At 44.1% G+C, this 22352-nt stretch overlaps 1 pseudogene; it reads left to right on the top strand.

Annotated features, from left to right (window-relative positions):
- Positions 1-8766: 8766 nt before the first annotated feature.
- The window catches only part of LOC103635247 (E3 ubiquitin-protein ligase SIS3-like), a 35376-nt pseudogene continuing 21790 nt past the window's right edge, over positions 8767-22352 (top strand).

The following is a 22352-nucleotide window of genomic DNA, read 5'->3' as shown; positions in this document are numbered from 1 at the left end:
ACAAAAGGAATAAGGTAAAATCTAGAGCCTCCACCAAATATACAACATCTAGTGATGAGGGTAGCTCTAGTGAAGATGAGGATAATTTGATTACCCTTTTTGCCAATCTTAACATGCAACAGAAAGAAAAATTAAATGAATTGATAGGTGCTATTCATGAGAAGGATGAACTCATGGATAGCCAAGAGGAATTCCTTATTAAGGAAAACAAAAGGCATGTTAAAGTTAAAAATGCTTATGCTCAGTAAATAGAAAAATGTGAAAACTCGACTAAAGAGCTTAGCACTTGCCATGACACTATTTCCAACCTTAAAGCTGAGAACACTAGTTTAATTACCAAGGTTGAAAAATTAAATGCTTGTGATGATTCAATTACCAATCTTAGAAATGAGAATGCTAGTTTAATTGCTAAGATTGATAAATTGAATGAATCAATTTCTAGCCTTAGAACTGAAAATGATAGTTTAATTTCCAAGGCTAAAGATTTAAATGTTTGCAATGATTCAATTTCATGTCTTAGAGATGAAAATGCCATGCTAAAATCTAAGATAGATGAATTAAATGTTTGCAAACCATCTACATCTATTGTTGATCATGTTACTATTTGTACTAGATGTACAGATGTTAATGTTGATGCTATTCATGATCACCTTGCTTTAATTAAACAACAAAATGATCATATAGCTCAATTAACTACTAAAATCAATGAGCATGAAATTGAAAATGAAAAATTTAAATTTTCTAGAAGCATGCTCTATAGTGGGAGACGCCCTAGCATTAAGGATGGAATTGGTTTCCAACAGGGAAGCAATGTCAATCTTAATGCCCCTAAAAAATTGTCTAACTTTGTTAAGGGCAAAGCTCCCATGGTTCAGGATAATGAGGGTTACATTTTATATCCTGCCAATTATCCTGAGCGCAAGATTAGGAGAATTCATGCTAAGAAAACTCATTCTATTTCTCACCATGCATTTATGTATAAGAATGAGGCTTCTAGCTCTAGGCAATCAACCCATGTTAAATTGCCTAAAAAGAAAACTCCTACTGCATCAAATGAACCTAACATTTCATTTAAGACTTTTGATGCATCTTATGTTTTAACTAACAAATCAGGCAAAGTAGTTGCCAAATATGTTGGGGACAAATACAAGGGATCAAAGACTTGTGTTTGGGTACCCAAGGTGCTTGTTTCTAATGTGAAAGGACCCAAGACCGTTTGGCTACTTAAGAACAAGGCCTAAATTGTTTTGTAGGTTTATGCATCTGGGGGCTCAAGTTGGATAATTGATAGCGGGTGCAGAAACCACATGACAGGGGAGAAAAGAATGTTCTCCTCCTACGAGAAAAACGAAGATCCCCAATGAGCTATCACATTCGGGGATGGAAATCTAGGTTTGGTCAAAGGACTTGGTAAAATTGCTATATCACCTGACCATTCCATTTTCAATGTTTTTCTTGTAGATTCTTTAGATTACAATTTGCTTTATGTTTCTCAATTATGCAAAATGGGCTACAACTGTCTTTTTACGGATTTAGGTGTTACTGTCTTTAGAAGAAGTGATGATTCAATAGCATTTAAGGGAGTGTTAGAGGGTTAGCTATATTTATTTGATTTTAATGAAAACACAGCTGAACTCAACACTTGTTTAATTGCTAAGACTAATATGGGTTGGCTCTGGCATCGCCGACTAGCCCATGTTGGAATGAAGAATCTTCACAAGCTTCTAAAGGGAGAACACATTTTGGGACTAACCAATGTTCATTTTGAGAAAGATAGGGTTTGTAGCGCATGCCAAGCAAGAAAGCAAGTTGGTATCCATCATCCACACAAAAACATCATGACGACTGATAGGCCGCTTGAGCTACTCCACATGGATTTATTCGGCCCGATCGCTTACATAAGCATCGGCGGGAGTAAGTACTGTCTTGTAATTGTGGATGATTATTCTCGCTTCACTTGGGTATTCTTTTTGCAGGAAAAATCACAAACCCAAGAGACCTTAAAGGGATTCTTGAGACGAGCTCAAAATGAGTTCGGATTAAGGATCAAGAAAATAAGAAGCGATAATTGAACGGAGTTCAAGAACTCTCAAATAGAAGGCTTCCTTAAGGATAAGAGCATCAAGCATGAGTTCTCTTCTCCCTGCACACCTCAACAAAATGGTGTAGTGGAGAGGAAGAATAGAACTCTATTGGACATGGCGAGGACTATGCTTGATGAGTACAAGACTCCGGACCAGTTTTGGGCTGAGGCAATTAACATCGACTGCTACTCCATCAACCGGCTCTACCTCCACCGAATCCTCAAGAAGACATCATATGAACTCCTTACCGGTAAAAAGCCCAATGTTTCATATTTTAGAGTCTTTGGTAGCAAATGTTTTATTCTTGTTAAAAGAGGTAGAAAATTGCTCCTAAGGCTGTAGAAGGCTTTTTTACTTGGTTATGACTCAAACACAAGGGCATATAGAGTCTTCAACAAATCACTGGATTAGTTGAGCTTTCTTGTGACATTGTGTTTGATGAGACTAATGGCTCCCAAGTGGAGCAAGTTGATCTTGATGAATTAGATGATGAAGAGGCTCTGTGCGTCGCGCTAAGGAACATGTCCATTGGGGATGTGTGTCCTAAGGAATCCGAAGAGCCTCCACAAACACAAGATCAACCATCATCTTCCATGCAAGCATCTCCACCAACTCAAGATGAGGATCAAGCTCAAGATGATGAAAATGAAGATCAACAGGATGAGCCACCTTAAGAGGAGGACAATGATCAAAGGGGAGATGAAGCCAATAAAGACAAGGAAGATGAGCAAGAGATTCAGGGTCAAAGACCGCCACACCCAAGAGTCCACCAAGCAATTCAAAGAGATCACCTCGTGAACTCCATCCTTGGCGATATTCATAAGGGGGTAACCACTAGATCTCGAGTTGCTCATTTATGTGAACATTACTCTTTTGTGTCCTCTATTGAGCCATACATGGTGGAGGATGCACTAAGAGATTCAGATTGGGTGTTGGCAATGCAAGAGGAGCTCAACAAATTCACGAGGAATGAGGTATGTCATTTAGTTCCACGTCCTAATCAAAATGTTGTAGGTACCAAATGGGTATTCCGCAACAAGCAAGATGAGCATGGTGTGGTGACAAGGAACAAAGCCCGACTTATGGCTAAGGGATATTCATAAGTCGAAGGTTTGGATTTTGGTGAAACCTATGCAGCCGTAGCTAGGCTTGAGTCAATTCGCATATTACTTGCCTATGCTACTTACCATGGCTTTAAGCTTTATCAAATGGACGTGAAAAGTGCCTTCCTCAATGGACCAATCAAGGAAGAGGTCTATGTTGAGCAACCTCCCGGCTTTGAAGATAGTGAGTACCCTAATCATGTTTATAAACTCTCAAAGGCGCTTTATGGGCTCAAGCAAGCCCCAAGAGCATGGTATGAATGCCTGCGAGATTTCCTTATCACTAATGGCTTCAAAGTCGGTAAAGCCGATCCTACACTCTTTACTAAAACTATTGTAAAAGATTTGTTTGTATGCTAAATTTATGTTGATGATATCATATTTGGGTCTACTAACAAATCCACTTGTGAAGAGTTTAGTAGGATCATGATTCAAAAATTTGAGATGTCTATGATGGGGGAGTTGAAGTATTTCCTAGGATTTCAAGCCAAGCAACTCCAATAAGGCACCTTCATCAGCCAAACAAAGTACATTCAAGACATACTTACCAAGTTTGGAATGAAGGATGCCAAGCCCATCAAGCCCACATCTCGACCTCGACACGGGAGGTAAGTCCATAGATCAAAAGGTATACCGGTCGATGATAGGATCTTTACTCTATTTATGTTCATCTCGACCGGATATTATGCTTTCCATATGCATGTGTGCAAGGTTCCAAGCCGATCCTAAGGAAGTTCACCTTAGGGCCATGAAAAGTATCATGATATATTTAGTTTACACTCCTAAATTTGGTCTTTGGTACCCCAAGGGATCCACTTTTGATTTAATAGGTTATTCAGATGCTGATTGGACAGGGTGTAAAATAGATAGAATGAGCACATCAGGGACTTGTCAGTTTCTGGGAAGATCCCTGGTGTCTTGGGCTTCAAAGAAACAAAACTCAGTAGCTCTTTCTACTGCCGAAGCCGAGTATATTGTCGCATGCCATTGTTGTGCGCAATTACTTTGGATGAGGCAAACCCTCAGGGACTATGGCTACAAATTGAGCAAAGTCCCTCTCCTATGTGATAATGAGAGTGCAATCCGCATGGCGGATAATCCCGTTGAACACAGCCACACTAAGCACATAGACATTCAGTATCACTTTCTAAGGGTCACCAACAAAGGGGGGATATCGAGATTTCTTATGTTAGCACCAAAGAACAATTAGCCGATATCTTTACCAAGCCTTTAGATGAGAAAACTTTTAGCAAACTTAGGAATGAGCTAAATATACTTGATTCTCGGAATTTTGATTGAAACATTGCACACATAGCTCATTTATATACCTTTGATCATATCTCTTTATGTCTACGACTAATGTGTTTTCAAGTGAATCTCTATACTAAGTCATAGATTAAAAGGGAAATGGAGTACTCGACGACAACAAGGCTTCCACTCCACTCTACCGGTATCTTTTATTCTTCGTCGTTACTCCACACTCCAAAATTGGTATAATCCTTCACTCTTATTTACTTGTACCAATGGGGAGAAAAGTTTAATAGGGCTCACAAAAGTCTCCGTTTTTGGCGATTAATGCCAAAGGGGGAGAAAGTAATAGCCCAAAGCAAAAGGACCGCACCACCACCTTTCAAAATTTTTAATTAATATATTTCAAATGGTGTGATTTTCAATTGGTATATTTTCAAAATTAGCATCTCAATATATTTCCAATTGATATCTATTAAAACCCTCTTGAAAGCTAAGAGGAGAATTTCATTCAGGGGGAGTTTTGTTTAAGTCAAAGGAAAATCATTTGAAATAGGGGGAGAAATTTCAAATCTTGAAAATGCTTCTCGCAATCTTATTCATATACCTTTGACTATTTGCAAAAAGATTTTGAAAAGACTTTCCAAAAGAATTTGCAAAAACAAAACAAGTGGTGCAAGCGTGGTCCAAAATGTTAAATAAAAGAAAGCAAACCATGCATATCTAGTGAAACTATAAATTGGTTTAATTCCAAGAAACCTATACACTTACATTATGCAAACTAGTTCAATTCTGCACTTATATATTTGCTTTGGTTTGTGTTGGCATCAATCACCAAAAAGGGCGAGATTGAAAGGGAAATAGGGTTTAACCGTTTCCCATAAATAATTTTGGTGGTTGAATGCCCAACATAAATAATTGGACTAACTAGTTTGCTATAGATTATATATTCTACAAGTGCATAAAGGTTGAATACAAACTAATAAAAGATCAAAGTTAGGGTTCAAAAAGAAAGGAGCAAAGAAACCCAAGTGTGCCCTGGTCTGGCGCATTGGACTGTCCGGTGTGCCACCGGACAGTGTCTGGTGCACCAGGACCGTACAACTCCGAACTCTTCACCTTCGGGTTTCTCCAGCGCCGCCCCGCTATAATTCACTGGACTATCCGGTGTGCCACTGGACTGTCCGGTGCACCAGCGGAGCAACGACTGCCAGTGCAATGGTCGACTGCAACGGACACCTGCAAACGCTACAGTGCGCGGACAGTGCGCACAGAAGTCAGAGCAGCCACCAGAGGCGCACCGGACAGTGCATAGTACCTGTCCGGTGCGGCACTGGATTGTCCGCCGCCACAAGAAGACAAAGCTCCAACGGTCGTCTGCGCCCGAACCCTAACGGTTGGGTGACGTGGCTGGCGCACCGGACTGTCCGGTGCGCCCATCGACAGCAGCCAACCCCAACGGTTGTTTTGGTGGTTGAGGGCTATAAATACCCCCAACCACCTCCACTCCAACCATCCAAGCATTCATCACTCTCCATTCAATACAAGAGCAAAGTGCAACACTCCAAGACACAAATCAAAGTCATCGATCCGATCAAAGTCCCCGATTCAATTCTAGTGTTTTAGGACATGTGAGAGGATCGTTCTTGTGTTTCTTTGTTGCTCTTGTTGCTTGGTTGGCTTTCTTCTTTCTCTCATTCTTACTCTCAAAGCCTTATGAGCGAAGGAAGAGACACCAATTGTGTGGTGGTCCTTGCGGGGTCTAAGTGACCCGAGAAATCAAGGAAGAAAGCTCACTCGGTCTAAGTGACCGTTTGAGAGAGGGAAAGGGTTGAAAGAGACCCGGTCTTTGTGACCACCTCAACGGGGACTAGGTTCTTTAGAACTGAACCTCAGTAAAACAAATCACCGTGTCATCCGCTTTATTTTGGTTGATTTGTTTTCCCCTCTCTCCCGGACTTGGATTTTATTCTAACGCTAACCTCGGCTTGTAGTGTGTTTAAAGTTGTAAATTTCAGTTTCCGCCTATCCACCCCCCTCTAGGCGACTTTCAAAAACCCTGTTCAATCTTTTCTTGCCCCGACCCACGAAGGCTGAGGATAAAGCATCATCTTCGGCTCTGGTATATGCCCCAAGTAACTCGTCGCTAGTAACCTCAATACATTTTAGCCAGTCGTCATTTGGTTTGTCAAATTGGTCTCTGTATCTGAAGGTATATTTCAAATGAATTAATCCACCTTCACTGGACTCGACAGCAGTCTCCTTCGGCATCTCCTAGTTATCCACAAGTGGCCATACTCTATAGGCTATGTGCTCTTGGATCAGGTCTCTTGTACCAATGAATGCACAGACATTGCTAAAAGCCTTTTGACATGCTTCGGCATCATTTTCAATCGCCATGGTTGGCCTTCGAAGGCCGAAGCGAGACCAGATGGGGCATTGGATGATCCCCTTTATGTCCTCCCTTTCAATCAAATTATTCTTAACATAAAACCATTCCTCCATCCAGGACCCATGCCATGTTTTCCAAAATGTTGGAACCGGGTAGCTTGCATTAGAACGAGCAATGAATCCATAACAACCGAAGTTGTTGTGATACTGCTCTTTGCCAGTGACCTTTGTTTCGCACAACAGTTCGTGCATACTGCAAAAACACTTCGTGCTCGGTTCCAGCCCTTAGCTTCTCACAGCCCAAACAAACAAACCCATTCTGATTATAGCTTCAGAAGTAAGTTGATGAAGAAAGATCTGAAATATCTTCAACACTTCAACCAAAAATCTGCTTAATGGGAACCGAAGACCCGCCTTCATAAAGCTTCTGTAGACAACAACCTCATTTTCTTCAGGAGCAGGGGCGGTGCTGTCTCCTCCAACCCTCACAATAGACATATCACAAAAGTATCTTCCTTTCACGGCGTCAATTTGACTTTGCTTAATGGTCGACTTTTCGAAGATGGTATGGCTTGGCCGCTAGGGCGGGTCCTCAGAATCTTCATCCCCACTTTCCACATCATAGTCATCATTATCGTCAGAATCTTCAGACAAATTCGCCATTATTTCCTTTGTGATCTTCTCTGTATTTGTTTTTGCCATAGATTCGTAAAACCCAGCAAGAAAAGGGTCCACAACTTTCTCCTCCTCAGACATCTTCTTCTCCTCAGATATCTTCTTCTCCTCAGACATCTTCTTCTCTTCAGACATGGAATAAGCACTTGTCTATATCATGAAGCTCGAAAATCAAGCGAGAGCTGATAAGCAAGAGTTAAAAATTTGAGAAAATAACGCAAGCGACAGAAATGGCGTAGCAAATGCTGTCGCTGTGGGTTTCTATTTATATGCCTAGCGCATTACAACTTAGCGGGCCCCATTTGTCATTGACTTTAGCTATTCTAGCGAAGGGAAGGTGTTTTTTCGGACCTTCCGTTAAAGGCCTTAGTTCACGTCGCAGTCTGAATTTGTTAGATACAAGAACAAATTAATACTGCGAGGGGATACTGTTGGGGGCCTTCGTCTTCCGAAGATCCTCAAAAACACGACTAACATGTTTTCCAAGTATAATATATTGTTACAGGAACCTTCGGCTTTGATATGAAGGTGCGCACGGTATGAAAGGAGCGGTCTGAAAGAAGGATGAATCAGTTCCGAAGCTATGGATGAAGAAGCTTCAGCTTAGCGCAAAGACAATGATGGAGAATGAAACCGACCTAAAGGGGAAAAGACTGCTTAGTCCTTGACAGATTACTCCTTAGTCAATAGTAAATGTCAAGGACTTAGATGTAATTTTACCCAGGCCGCGTCCTGTGCATATAAATAGATGAACAGTAACACTGTACTATTCACGCTGACTTGTAATCACTCACACGTCACTCTTGGATTTTTACCTTCTGTCAAGCCGAAGGTATAAATGTAATTCAATACCATTAATGTTTGTTCATGATCATATAATGAGAGTATAGATAATCTAATGATTTAATATGATTATTCATGTTCTTTATATGTCTTATATGTTCTTGCTTTTCATTATTACATATTGAGATGATGAAGGGTTGTCCTTCGTAACCTTCGTTTGAAGATCATTATATCCTAAGGGAGATAATGCTTCGAAGGACGAAGGCCTTTAACCATTAACATTTGTGTTGCCTTGTTCTTAACTCATAATATTTGAGAACAAGTGACCAACATGGGCGAAAAGAAACATCTAAAGGTCCATAAATAAAGAAACTCTGGAGTGAGGTCGCAGCAAAGCAGTTTGCTCTCTATCTCCGACTCAACACGATGGTCCAAATACCCAACAGAAGTAGGCAAAACGTCGTATCAAAAGGACGTGCATATGCTGATATGCATACACGTCCCTACTAAAGAACTATGGAATAGAAATTAAAACCACTTTATCCATCCATATGTACCAGATCTACCTAGAAACACTATGCACCTCGAAAACAAAATTAGATGTCGAGAGAATGCAGCTTGGGAAGGAGAGATAATGTGTACCAGAGAAATGGGGAGAGCGAGGAGAGGAGATGTAGCGAAGCCCAAGTTCCCGCCGATGCCACGGCCGGGCAGAGTCCTCTTGCTCGCGCCACCGATTAGATAGGTGGTGGAGTTGGTAGGGTCGATGAGATGAGATGTATGAACTGGTTGAACTCATGGTTCGGCACGGCCATCGTGCCACCAGATCCCTCGACCGCAGGGTCACACCTAGTCGCCGATTATGGAAGGGGAGAGCCGATGATGGAAGCTCCACATGTGGATCACCGACGATGTGCGAGGATCGAAGGTGGACGCCACCGATGAAAGGACACATCGATGTTGAAAGGGGGCAGCGATCACAACCTCGCGGGCTTCGGGAGGCGGAGGCAAGTACACTATGTACACACCTACTTTGAGTTTTTAATAGAGTAGTATAGAAGTAGAAATTATCATTTGATGTGGTAGAGATAAACTTCATCTCTTATATTTTGAGAGTAAATAAATAAACCAGAAATTTTACTAACGTCAAAATAAGAAATTATCTTTAAAATACACATTCTTGGGCCCGGCCGTCACGCAAGCGGGACTGCGGGAGGCGAGAGCCGCTCGGTTCGCTCACCGAGTTGGGCACTAGGCTAGTAGGCTAGCTGGCTACGCAGGCCGAGTCCGTTCGGTGCTGCCGTGCGGGAGCGCTTGCTGTCTCCAATTCCGTCCCGTTTGCTTTCGTGGACCGGTTCGGAAATCGGAAGGCGTTGCAATGAGATGCTGCGGAGGCGGCGAGAAGCTCACTCCCCGGCGATGAGCAGAATCACCACAGTATCTCCCTTGCCTCCTCGTTCCCTGTCTCCCCGGCAAGCCTTCGGTCGCATCGGGGTGGCGAGCTTGCGCTGTCAGCGGCGAACCCCTCCCCTGCCCCCGCAGTGCTTCCGCCTGCTGGCTGGACTCAGGTGAGCAGTGTGGATTTTCGGGTTCGTGCGATGCGGTCGTGGGATTGACGGATGTATTTTCCCATTTTATTTATTCAATTTTGAACTGCCAATTGAAGTTCTACTCTTGATTTTTTGTTCTTCAGTTCGGCCCTTAACAAGAGAACGAAGACCATGCCGATGCGTGGCGTCGATTTCAAGTGGTGCGTCTGCACCCTCTCGTCTCGCCGTTTCTTCCCTAACTCGCCCCCCTTTTAATTTGAAGATCCATTCTTCTATAATGACTCAAAGGTTGATTGATTGAGAGGCTGGGTTTGGGATTCATTGCAGGTATGATGGGTTCTTCCTCTCCATGCTGGCCACTAGCGTGTATCCTACTCCACCCGATAATCCCTTACCAACTTCATCTATATTTATTATTTGGGTACTTGTATTATTTTATTGCTAAATGCAATTCCTTGATAATAATGCATGATTAGAATAATCGTTTCCATTAACTGGAAGAGGTATCACCTCTGTGCTCACCCGCTCCACATTTGGATAGTGGTTAGATCCCTTCCCTGCCCCTGTTCTTCCTTAGTACTCTTTCTAGATACATAGGAAAAAACTCATTCCTGTCATCAGTGGAAGACATTAGGACTACTAGTTTGAAGATCGCTTCTGCTGTCATTCATTGCTTCAACTGCCTGCCTGCAACAGGTGGACTACACCACTGTCTTCATCTTCCGCCTCCTAATGTTGTCTTCATCTTCCGCCTCCTAATGTTTCTTGATAATGGTCTGGCTGCAGGAATGGGATTGTAAGTCACTTTAAGTCCATTCTACCTTACTTCTAGTTTCTTTGCTTAATTTGGCAAAGTATTGCGTTACAAACTAATTGCTCTGCAATTTAGCATGTTGTATTTATGTATGCAAAACAGTTCTTTGCTGACCTTAGCCAAAATTTGAGCATCATATTCATGATCTAACTGCTTAAGCGACCGAAAAAGCTAAATGGAAAAACGAGTTGTCAGCAGGCGTGCTAATAGCACGATGGTTGAGCACCCAGTTGCAGCGCTCCCCGCCCGGGTTCGAGCCCTGCTGCTGCATAGGTCGTATGCCCATCTCCCTGGTTTGTGATACTGCAGATGGGACTGGTCGCCAAAGAAGCGAGTGCTTGTGAGGTTCCTGCCTGCTTTCCAGTTCAGTAGGCCCCTACTTTAAGACGAAGTCAAGGAGACATCCCTCCCCTTGATTGAGTCTAGAAAAGCAAGTTGTTGTTCTTAATGACCTCACCAACATGAATTACCAGCAGTCACCTGATTGCAACCTTGGTCATGTTTCTGTTTAAACTAATCAAATTGTTGGCTCTACTTCTACGTCAACCCTTAATGATAATAAGGCCCCGTTTGGTTTGAGGGACTAAAGATTAGTCCCTCCATTTTAGTCCCATTTAGTTCCTAAATTGCCAAACGGTAGGACTAAAACAGGGACTAAACTGCTTTAGTCCCTAGTCCCTCAAGATGTGGCTAAAAGGGACTAAACCATATTAATTCCACATTTGCCCCTCATTTAGTTCAATTGTACTAATAGCAGGAGAATGTTAAAGGCCATTTTAGTCTTCTTATGAGTCATTTAGTATATTCTTACTAATTTTAGTCCCTAAAACCAAACATGTTAGGGACTAAACATTAGTCCCCTAACTAAACTTTAGTCTCTAGACTAAAGAAACCAAACATGGCCTAAGATTATTGAGATGCATATGCTATATGGGTACCTTTTGTTGTGTGTGATTTACTACTTGATGAGTTTATATAGGAACATGGCATGCTATACTGCAATCCAGTGGATAATATTACAGCTTATGGTCATGCCATTAAGCCACCGGAGGGCCAGGCCCCCCTCTTGATTTGTATAAAAAAGACAGATCTAGTGCAGGCGGCTCCCACATGAGTGGGGCCTAGGGAAGGAATAACCGAGGAAATCCTCATCTTGTAATTTTGCAGAGAGGCTGTGTTAAACCCAAGACCTTTGGCTCAGTGGAAAGACTTTTCACCACTGTTCTAGGCCTGTCCTCCCCTACTGATCTTTATGTATTAGATTATTAGATATAAGAAGTGAAAAATACAGAGTAGGGGAAAAACATAGGAAAAATGGCAGTCAATAAAAAATATTGGGTTTGCAGTCTCAATTTTTCTTTGTCCAAACTACTCTCAATTTTCCATCAGCTAATGAAATAGTCTAATTTAGATCTCAGTTTTTTTATTTATGATGTTGGAAACTGAAATGAAACTTGTTACTGGCATACAATGGCAGATGATTACTTCTGAAATGCATGATTCTAAGGTTTGAATTTCAATGTGACTGACTGACTGTATTCTTACGATAAAAGTAATGATAACTGGGCCATCTGTAATGTATCTTGGTGCATAGGAGTTTCTTGACCTTCCATTTTCCTACCATATTTTTTGCTACTTTATGTTTGCCATTCTCATACAGTTGTCTTAGATTTCTAAGCTTTGTCTTCATGTCTTGTTTGCTTGCCCCACAACCAATGATGAACTGAACTTTGCAAAAGCATGGCTGTCAGTTTCTTCTATTATATATCTTTTTTTTTGGAAAAATTGTAGAGATCTCGGATGGCAACAAAGATATGCTCGTTTTTGTGGAAGAATAATTGTCCTCTCAGTTCTTGTACTACTTCTCTACCCCTTTCTCTGGGTTTGGACTGTGATTGGAACATTGTGGTTTAGCACTGCAAGGGGCTGCGTGAGTTCTCTTATTCTCGATTTAGGTACTAGTACTACTTGTATTACTGTAAGCAGTAAATTCTACTAAATGATTTTCCCTTTATAGTTGCCGGAGGAAGGGCAAAAGTGGGGCTTCTTGATATGGCTTCTTTTCAGTTACTGCGGGCTTGCCTGTATTGCTTTTGTAGCTATTGGGAAGGTAATAGTAATACTATGAAGTTCTTGATACATTTTAAAAATGAGTACCCAACAGCCATGCCACATATGCTATATGGTGATGTTGTTAGTGGAGTTAGATTTGCTGGCCATCATAACTGAAGTGTACAAGCATGTTGTGACTTATTCTTCCACGGAGTCCTGGAGTGAAGTTGTTAAGATCGATTTCAGTGTGTGTAAATGTCAGGGCCCCTCAGGTAGGTTAGATAAAGATAAGACTAGTTTGGGATAAGATTAGAATTAGAGATAAGATTAGATCTAGTGCTTAGAGGTCAAGTAACCCTCTCTATATAAGGAGAAGGATTGTATCAATTTAAGGTAAGCAAGAGATTAAAAGGAAATCCCTTCTCTCTTTTTTTTGAAGGATCAGGAGGGGGAAACCCCTACTGCGCATTTTATTAGAAAGCGAAAAGTAAAGGTTAGGCCCTGGTCCTTTTACAAGCAATAAAAGAAGAGAAAAAGAAAGAAAAAGGAAGAGCTATTTCTATATTTGCCACAAATTTAGCCAGTTCGGGATTGAGGTGTCGAATTCTCCCCGTGCTCTGTGAATGATTAGTCGCAATTCTCTACTAAATTCCTGAGTATAGCGGAGCACGGAGGGATCTCTGTTTGAAAACAGCCACTCGTTTCGGCTTTTCCAGATGCTCCAAGTCATAAGAATAGTGATCTCCATAGAGAAGGGAACGTTGAGCTGGTGTTTGAGGTTCACAGATGCCTCTTCAGGGTTGGAAATTCTGGGTGGGGTAATGCCAATTGAGTTCCAGCAGGCTTTCGCGAAGTTGCATCTGAGGAAAAGATGATAAAGGGTCTCCTCTCTTTGCCAAAGGCAGTTTTCGCAAGAATAGGAATCTAGCTCCATGTTTCTCCTTCTCAACATATTTCTGGTGTTTAGCCTGTTCTTAAGCCACAGCCAATAGAAGACTCTATGCTTAGGCTGACACTTTTCCAAACTAGTTTGTAGATAGGATGAGTCTGCATCTGGCCCATGAAAGATCTGTAAGCTTTTTGGGACGAGAATTTGTCCGATCCCCAAATGTACTTCCAGCGGTCGTGAACATCATTAAGAACAATTTGCTCCCAAGACCCCTTGAGTACCAGAAATTGATCAAACGCTTGATCAGAGACAGGTAAATGAAAAAGATCATGAAACTGCTCTTGATCGTTGACCTCTTTGATAGTCATTTTTGAGTTCTTGGCAAAGGAGAAGAGCTGTGGGAAAATATGCCTCGGGATGCCCTGACTCCACTGATCATCCCAGAATGAAATTGATCTGCCATTGCCAATGACGGGGGTAGCCAGTCCTTTGAAGTTTGGCAGAAGCTTTACAATGCTCTTCCACCAGAAAGATCCAACGCTTCTATTACCAGGGAGACCTCGAGTAAGATAGTAATTGTTCCAGATCAGATGGACCCAAGGTAAGTCGCTGTGGTTGAAAAATTTATGCAAAAATTTAATTAGAAGAGCCTCGTTCTGCGTTTCTAAGCGAAGAACACCCAGGCCACCATTCACTTTCCTCTGAGTGACCGAATTCCAAGCAATCAAAGGTGGCCTCTTGGAGTTGATGTCATTTCCTCTCCACAGGCAGTGCTTTCTGAAAATATCAATTTCCTTAATGATGGTTTTAGGAATCTTGAGCGTGCACATGAAGAACATTGGTAAGGCTGAGAAGACCGAATTTACCAATTCCAGGCGCCCAGCCTGGGACAAAAAATTTGAAGAGCAAGACAGCCTCCTCTGAATCCTTTGAATAAGAGGTAAGTAGTGTTCCTTTCTAGGTCTCACCAGGCCCAAAGGCAAGCCAAGATAGGTGAATGGCATCTCGCCAATCTGACAATTGAAGGTACGGGATAAGATCACCATTTTATCCGGAGACACGTTAATAGGGAACATATTTGACTTGTTGTAGTTAACCTTCAGGCCAGTAGAAGAGGCAAAAGAGTTGAGGATTGCCTTGAGGAAAAAAGTTGCTTAGGGCATGCTTCCAAAATCAGAAGAGTGTCGTCTGCATATTGAATAATCGGGAAATCCTGTTCACCAATGTCAGGCAATGGTAGCTTGAGAAGATTCCGCATCCTAGCTTTATTGATGATGCTCTGAAGAAGGTCAGCTGCCAGGACAAACAACAGGGGTGAAAGAGGGTCGCCCTGCCTCACCCCTCTCCTGCAATGAAAAGGCTTACCAGGGACTCCATTAAGTAACACTGAGGAAGTGCCAGAGTGAAGAATGCTCCGGATCCAGTTGATCCACTTAGGGCTGAAACCTTTGTGGATTAGAACCTGGATAATCAACTCATGCTCAATCATGTCAAAGGCTTTCTCGAAATCAAGCTTGAGTACAATGATCTCTTTTTTTGAGGAGTGACAAAGGTGAATATATTCCAAGGCCCATGCCAAGCAGTCTTGAATGGACCTCCCCTTGATGAAACCATACTGATTTTTGTGAACTAACCGGGGCATGAACGGTTGCAGACGATTTGCCAATAGCTTCATTAAGATTTTCATACTATTGTTTAGAAGAGAAATTGGCCTGTAATCCCCCACCTTCATAGGACTCTCAATCTTTGGAATCAAGACAATGAATGATCCATTGATACTTCTGAGGCAAGCCTGGTCATGAAAGAATTTGTCACACAGATCATAGAAATCGGGGGCAATGACATGCCAGCACTTTTTGATGAAGTTTGTATTAAAACCATCTGGCCCTGGGGATTTATCTGAAGGTAGGAGCTTTATGATGCTATCAATTTCCAGCTTAGAAAATGGATGATCTAGCCCCTGTAATTGCTCATTGGAAGTTAAAATTTCTGATAGGTCAAACCCAATATCAGAAAAGTCGGACGACCCCAGTCTGCATTTGAAAGCCTCCCAGAGAAGATTAGACTTATGTTCATGTTCAAAGAATATGGTCCCATTGTCATCAGTCAAAGCAGAGATTGAATTTTTCCTGTGTTTAATGGTGGCATGGGCGTGAAAGAAGCGAGAGCAAATGTCTCCCTCAGTAACCCACCGAATAGCCGCACGCTGCTTCCAATAAATTTTTTGAATATTAAGCAACTCAGCCACCTTTTGTTGCAGGATTTCCCTGAAGTTCCATTCCTCAACAGAAAGATCCCGGTGCTCTTCCATGATGTCAATAAGCTCAATTAGCAACTTAATGTTCTTCACCGTTATATCTATTTTTGGCAGCGATCTCTGCCAATCTTTCAGAACTTTCCTAACAATTTTGAACTTGGCAGTCAGATTCTTGGCCTTGTCGGGAATGCTAGGGATCCCATTCCAAGTAGCTTGAAAAAGGTTCATGAAACCATCCAATTCAAGCCAGAAATTCTCAAACCGAAATATCGTAGGTTTAGAAATCCCTTCTCTCTTGCCGGCAGTGGGCAAAGCCCTGCCGGCCTCCCCAACGCCCCTAACCCTAGGTGTCGCCCTCTAACCCTAGCCACCGCCCTCTAACCCTCACAACCCCATCCATTGAACAATACTCGCGATCCTAGGAACCACATAACATCAGCCCCAAATGCTGACCATAAGAGTAAACTTTTATTTAGTCTTGATGTATTAACATCTTTTGTTTTTCTCGAACGCGCAAGAGATGTGCACATCACTATATTAAATAGAATAAAAGTCCAGAAAAAGACCAAGAACAAAAGGTACCTTACGGTGTCTAAAAACAAATATACAAGAATGTAATGTCCCGTGGGCCGTGGCCGCCGCCGAGGGTCTCGCCGGGATGTGAGCGTGGAACACCGACGACGGCGTCATGCGATGCTGGGTAGGTGGAATTCTATTCATGATTATTTCATTTCTTGGAGAATAGTTTGAATACACTTTCCTTATACCCGTGAACCTAGGCTAGGTCACAGCCATAGACGCCCCATAGGTCGGCCCACACACCACATAGCGCTGTTTCTTATCCGACACGCTCACGCCTCGGCCTCATCTTCTTCATACCAGATTGTAATGGCCTGTGGCTGTCGACGAGGGTCTCGCCGGGACGTGAGTGTGGAACACCAACGACGACGTCATGCAATGCTGGGTAGGTGGAATTCTATTCACGATTATTTCCTTTCTTGGAGAATAGTTCGAATACACTTCCCTTATACTCGTGAACCTAGACCATGTCGCAGCCATAGGCGCCCCACAGTTCGACCCACACACGGCCCACACACCACATAACACTGTTTCCTATCCAACACACTCACGCCTCGGCCTCATCTTCTTCTTCAGCATCCGCGTCCGTCCTGTTGGCGCCGATCCGGGCGCCAATCACTGCGTTGAGAACCTGCGGCGATGCTCTCTGCATAGGCGCGGACGGTCTGCGGCCAGGGGCCGGACGGTCCGCGACCTGGCGCAGGGCTCGGGTTCCCTGCCTGACGGGCCGGGCGGTCCGCGCCTAAAGGCTGGACGGTCCGCGCCTAGAGGCTGGATGGTCCGCGCGTGCGTAGGGGCGACGAAGTTCGTCGGTGGCGCCTGAATCTTGCTCCCGGGAGGGACCCCGTCGGGGAGGAAAGATCCTAGGCTTCATCTAGGGTCGGCAGGCCACCCTAGACACCTCTAATCGACGTAGAGCCGAAGAGAAGCGAAGAATTTGGGGTAGGGAAAGGCTAACCTAGAGCTAAACTAGAACTACTCCTAATGCATAAGTAAAACGAGAAATAGACTTGATTTGATCGATTGTGGGGGGTTTAATCGGCCGTAGCCCTTCATCTATATAAAGGGGGAGGTCTGGATCCGCTACAAGTTGTTTCCCGAGCTAATCCCGCGGTTTTAGGTAACAAATCCCGCGAGAAACTCGGAACCCTAACTGACTCTACGCACGCGCGGAATGTCCGCGAGGCCACTTCTTGAGCTCAACATATGCCCCCCTGCCTTTTGGTGGAGGTTGACGAACCAAAAGCATATGAACTAAGCCTGATGCAAGCCACCAGCTTTTTCAATTCAATATGGTGATCATTCAATATAGCCATAATGCATAAAGGCTGTTTAGGATTGCATATTTCTCGGCCGTGACCATTTGATCAATGGATCAAAAGGAATAGAATGGAGGTGCCCCCTAGCCTAAATAGACAAAGGGAGTACACATGTACCATGGGTTCATCGTCGTACCATTCCATATTTGAATAGGACAATACATCGACGATGAGTAGGTGGGTGGGAAGCATCCTGGCATGACAGGATGAACAGGCGATGCTTGTTGCGTCGTCTTTCGGACTGTTTTACTCGGCCATTTTGTTTTAGTGGGTGACCGGGGTTTCTTTGTTGGCCGATCGCATAGAACGACCTTCTTGCCAGCATATTTGGCTAGCAATTGATCGAAAGTAGGGCTGGCTTTTACCAGCCGACCATGTGCGTCATGTTGGCTTTGCCCTTGCGTCTCTTTCCTTGCTTTGTGTGGACGCTGACGCCTCTGGCCATGGGCGGACTGTCTGGCTGAGTCAGCTGGACCGTCTGTCTGAACACCAGACCGTCCGCACGTAGGTGTCGGACCGTCCGCGATGCTCGGGTCAGCCTGTCGTGCTTGGCTCCTCAATTGAGTCTGCCCCCGGCGCCTCCGGACTTGCTGGTCTTCTTGTCCAGAGCCTTCCGAGCAATCTCTTCTTGTGATATATTTGACGTGCGGGGATCGCTAATGACGATGTTTTCGCCTTTGCCTTTATCGGCCACTTCGGGCCGAACCAAGACCTCTTCGCATGTGGGTTCTATGGTATTGACAGGAAATGGCTGCGTGTCCACTTGCATCTCCTGAAAAACCAACCAGCCCTCATTTATGGCCGATTGTATCTGTCGACGGAAAACATTACAATCATTGGTGGCATGAGAAAAAGAATTGTCACTTACAATAAACACGTCTCTTTAATTCTTCCATAGGAGGAATAATATGAGTTAATTTAATGTTGCCATTTTTAAGTAGTTCGTCAAATATCCTATCGCATTTGGCAACATTAAATGTAAATTTAATCTCTTCTTGCCGATTCTTTTGAACCGGCTGTAAGGAAGAACATGTAGAAGATTTGGCCTTTGTTGGCCAAACAAACTCAGCGGTATATACATCTGTGGATTCATCATCTTAATTATCATGCTCTACTAGATGTATAGTACGGGCGGCCGATTTTGATGTCTCTTTAAATCGGCTTTCACAAGCTAAAGCCCGCTGATGTAGCTGAGCTATTGAAAAGAACTGGGTCCCATCTAATTTGTCTCTTAAGTAGGATATCAACCCATTAAAAGCTAGCCCTGCTAGCTCTTTGTCTGCGACATGGATCCGAAAGCATCGGTTTCTAGTGTCCCGGAACCTCCGGATATAATAGTTAACCGATTCTTCGTGTCCCTGTCGGACTGAAGCTAAATCAGCTAGTCCCAATTCATATTCCCTGGAAAAGAAATGTTCATGAAATTTACTCTTTAAATCATTTCAGGAATTAATGTAATTAGGAGGCAGGACGGCGTACCATGCAAAAGCGGTACCAGTAAGGGATAAAGAAAATAAACGAACACAAAATGCTTCCCCGTCGGCCAATTCGTCTAGGTGTGCCAGGAATTGGCCTATATGTTCGTGTGTGCTTCTCCCATTTTCATCAGAAAACTTAGAAAACTCCGGTATCCTTGCCCTTTGTGGATATGGGACAGTGTCAAACCAGTGATCATATGGCTTCTGATATGATTGCCCCACTCTAGCTACACTAACTCCGAGCCTATCTCGGAATAGCTCAGCCATTTCTTCTCTAATTTTCTCCATTGCGCCCGTGGCAGACCATCGGACCCTAGGCTGTGGGGTTCATTCGGTCGGTCATTGTTATGCCGACCTTCTTGCCGTGACCGATCGATAATGTTGATCGACCTGTGATCGTATGGCGTGTTGTGGTTTAAATATGTAGGGGACGGAACGTACTGCTGCTGTGGTGTGTAATAATTTGGTGCGTAGTGTGCAACAATAGGTTCTGCGTATGCGTATCCGGTCTGTCCGGTGGTACATCTGAACTGGCCGGTTGTGTTCGCTTTTATTGGGGCGCCACACGGTAGCCCTGGTGCGGTCCCGGGCTGTGCGGCAGGGAAAGCCGGATGTTCTGCGTAAGGGCCGGACGGTCCGGGCAAAAGCTCGGACGGTCCAACCGTGTCCAGGGGCGCCGATCTGCCACGCAGGAACAACGGTGGTGGTATTTGCCCTGGATATGAGTTCATCGGCATACCATATAATGGCTGGGGCTGCGAATCCTCATTTGTTGCCGATGTATTAGACATAGATATCCTGTTACTAGTTTCATATGATAGAAAATTAGGAGCAACAGACTTCTCCAACGTACGCGTTAATTTTCTAATTGATTCTTCTAACCCTTCAATCTGTTGTTTTATTTGATTCTGCTGATGATCTACATACTGTTTAATAGATTGGATGTCGTCGGGTTTACGTACGTTGGGGACTTGAAGCGAAGATAGAAGAGATGTGACGTCGGTCTCTCTATGTTTGACAACTTTTTGGTGGCGATCTACCGTGTATTATGATAAGAATTTCTCCTTCGCTTGACACATGTAGTCCTCGTATTGTTGTTGCTCATCGGCCGTTAGACTTTCAACAGTTGGCTTCAGGATATTGTCTGGGGAGATATCAGTGTGATCTTTAGAACTGGCCATTTGAGGGCCTAATTTTTAGTAGATCTAGACACCTTTCTCCAGCGGAGTCGCCAAAAAGTGTGTTGGCGCCGATCCGGGCGCCAATCACTAGGTTGAGAACCTGCGGCGGTGCTCTCTGCACAGGCGCGGACGGTTCGCGGCCAGGGGCCGGACGATCCGCGACCTGGCGCATGGCTCAGGTTCCCTGCCTGACGGGTCAGGCGGTCTGCGCCTAGAGGCCGAACGGTCCGCGCGTGCGCAGGGGCGGCGGAGTTCGCCGGTGGTGCCTAAATCTCGCTCCCGGGAGGGACCCCGTCGGGGAGGAGAGATCCTAGGCTTCGTCTAGGGTCGGCAGGCCACCCTAGACACCTCTAATCGACGTAGAGCCGAAGAGAAGCGAAGAATTTGGGGTAGGGAAAGACTAACCTAGAGCTAAACTAGAACTACTCCTAATGCATAAGTAAAACGAGAAATAGACTTGATTTGATCGATTGTGGGGGGTTTAATCGGTCGTAGCCCTTCATCTATATAAAGGGGGAGGTCTGGATCCGCTACAAGTTGTTTCCCGAGCTAATCCCGCGGTTTTAGGTAACAAATACCGCGAGAAACTCGGAACCCTAACTGACTCTGCGCACGTGCGGACCGTCCGCGCCACCACCGTGGACCGTCCGCGAGGCCACTTCTTGAGCTCAACACGCCCCTCCTTCAGTCTTCTCACACGTGGAGTGCCCAGGAGCCATCACACCTGCCCCCTGCAGAACTTGCTTGCCCCCAAGCAAGTGCTTGCGGGAATCGCTGCCGGAGGACGTGATAATCCTCCCATGTCGCAACATCCTTGGGTAGATTACTCTAGTGGACCAGCACCTGAGGAATAGCTCGTCTGCCCTTCTTCACCAAGCGTCTTTCCATGACTTCGACAGGTTCCACTTCATGTTTGCTAAGATCAGAGCTAGGAGGAATAGTAGAAAACACTCGGAGAATAGTTAGCAGTAAACAACTTGAGCTGGAAACGTGAAACACCGGATGGACTTGAGCTGAGTCTGGCAATTCCAAGTGATATGCCACTGATCCAATATGTTCCAGAACTTTATAAGGTCCAAAAAACTTGAATGCCAACTTGGGACAGGGCCTGCTGACAACCGAGTGTTGAGCATATGGTTGAACGTTGAGAAGAACCATTTCGCGGACCTGAAACTGCCGCTCTGACCTCAACTTATCAGCCTTAGGCTTCATACGGTTCTAGGCAACAACAAGCTATTCTTTGAGGAGTTCAGTAAACTGGTCATATTCAGCTAACATCTGAGCCATAGTAATGTCAGTACCAGAGGGAACAACAAGAGCCGCAGCAAATGGAGGATCGTAGCCATATAACACCTTCAACGGAGAACAAGCCAAAGAAGTATGGTAGGACGTATTGTACCCGAACTCGGCCAAGGAAAGCCAGGTCTTCCACTTATGGGGTTGAGCATGTACAACACACCGTAGGTACATCTCGACACATTGGTTCATGCGCTCACTTTGCCCGTCTGTTTGCCGATGTTATGCATTGCTCAGGCTTAGTTTAGTTCCCAACAACTTAAACAACTGAGTCCAAAATGCACTCGTAAACACTTTGTCATGATCACTGACAATAGATTGTGGCAGGCCATGTAACTTCACCACTTGATCCAGTAAAACCTGAGTAACCTGAGCAGCTGTAAACGAGTGGTTCAGAGGTAAAAATGAGCATACTTTGAAAAGCGACCCACCACAACCAATATAGTATCATATCCCTCGGACTTTGGCAATTTCTCGATGAAGTCCATCGTAATGTGCTGCCAGGCCCCTTGTGGTATCGACAGAGGTTACAATAACCCAACCGGATGAACTCGATCCCCATTAGCCTCCGGACAGGTTTGGCATTGTCGGACAAAGTCTTCCACCTCCTATTTCATACCCTTCCACTAGAACAGCTTTTTAAGACGACGATA

Source organism: Zea mays, chromosome 8 (assembly GCF_902167145.1).
Source record: "Zea mays cultivar B73 chromosome 8, Zm-B73-REFERENCE-NAM-5.0, whole genome shotgun sequence".
Classification (NCBI taxonomy): domain Eukaryota; kingdom Viridiplantae; phylum Streptophyta; class Magnoliopsida; order Poales; family Poaceae; genus Zea; species Zea mays.
Note: the sequence above shows the minus strand (reverse complement) of the source record. Positions and strands in the feature narration are given on the sequence as shown.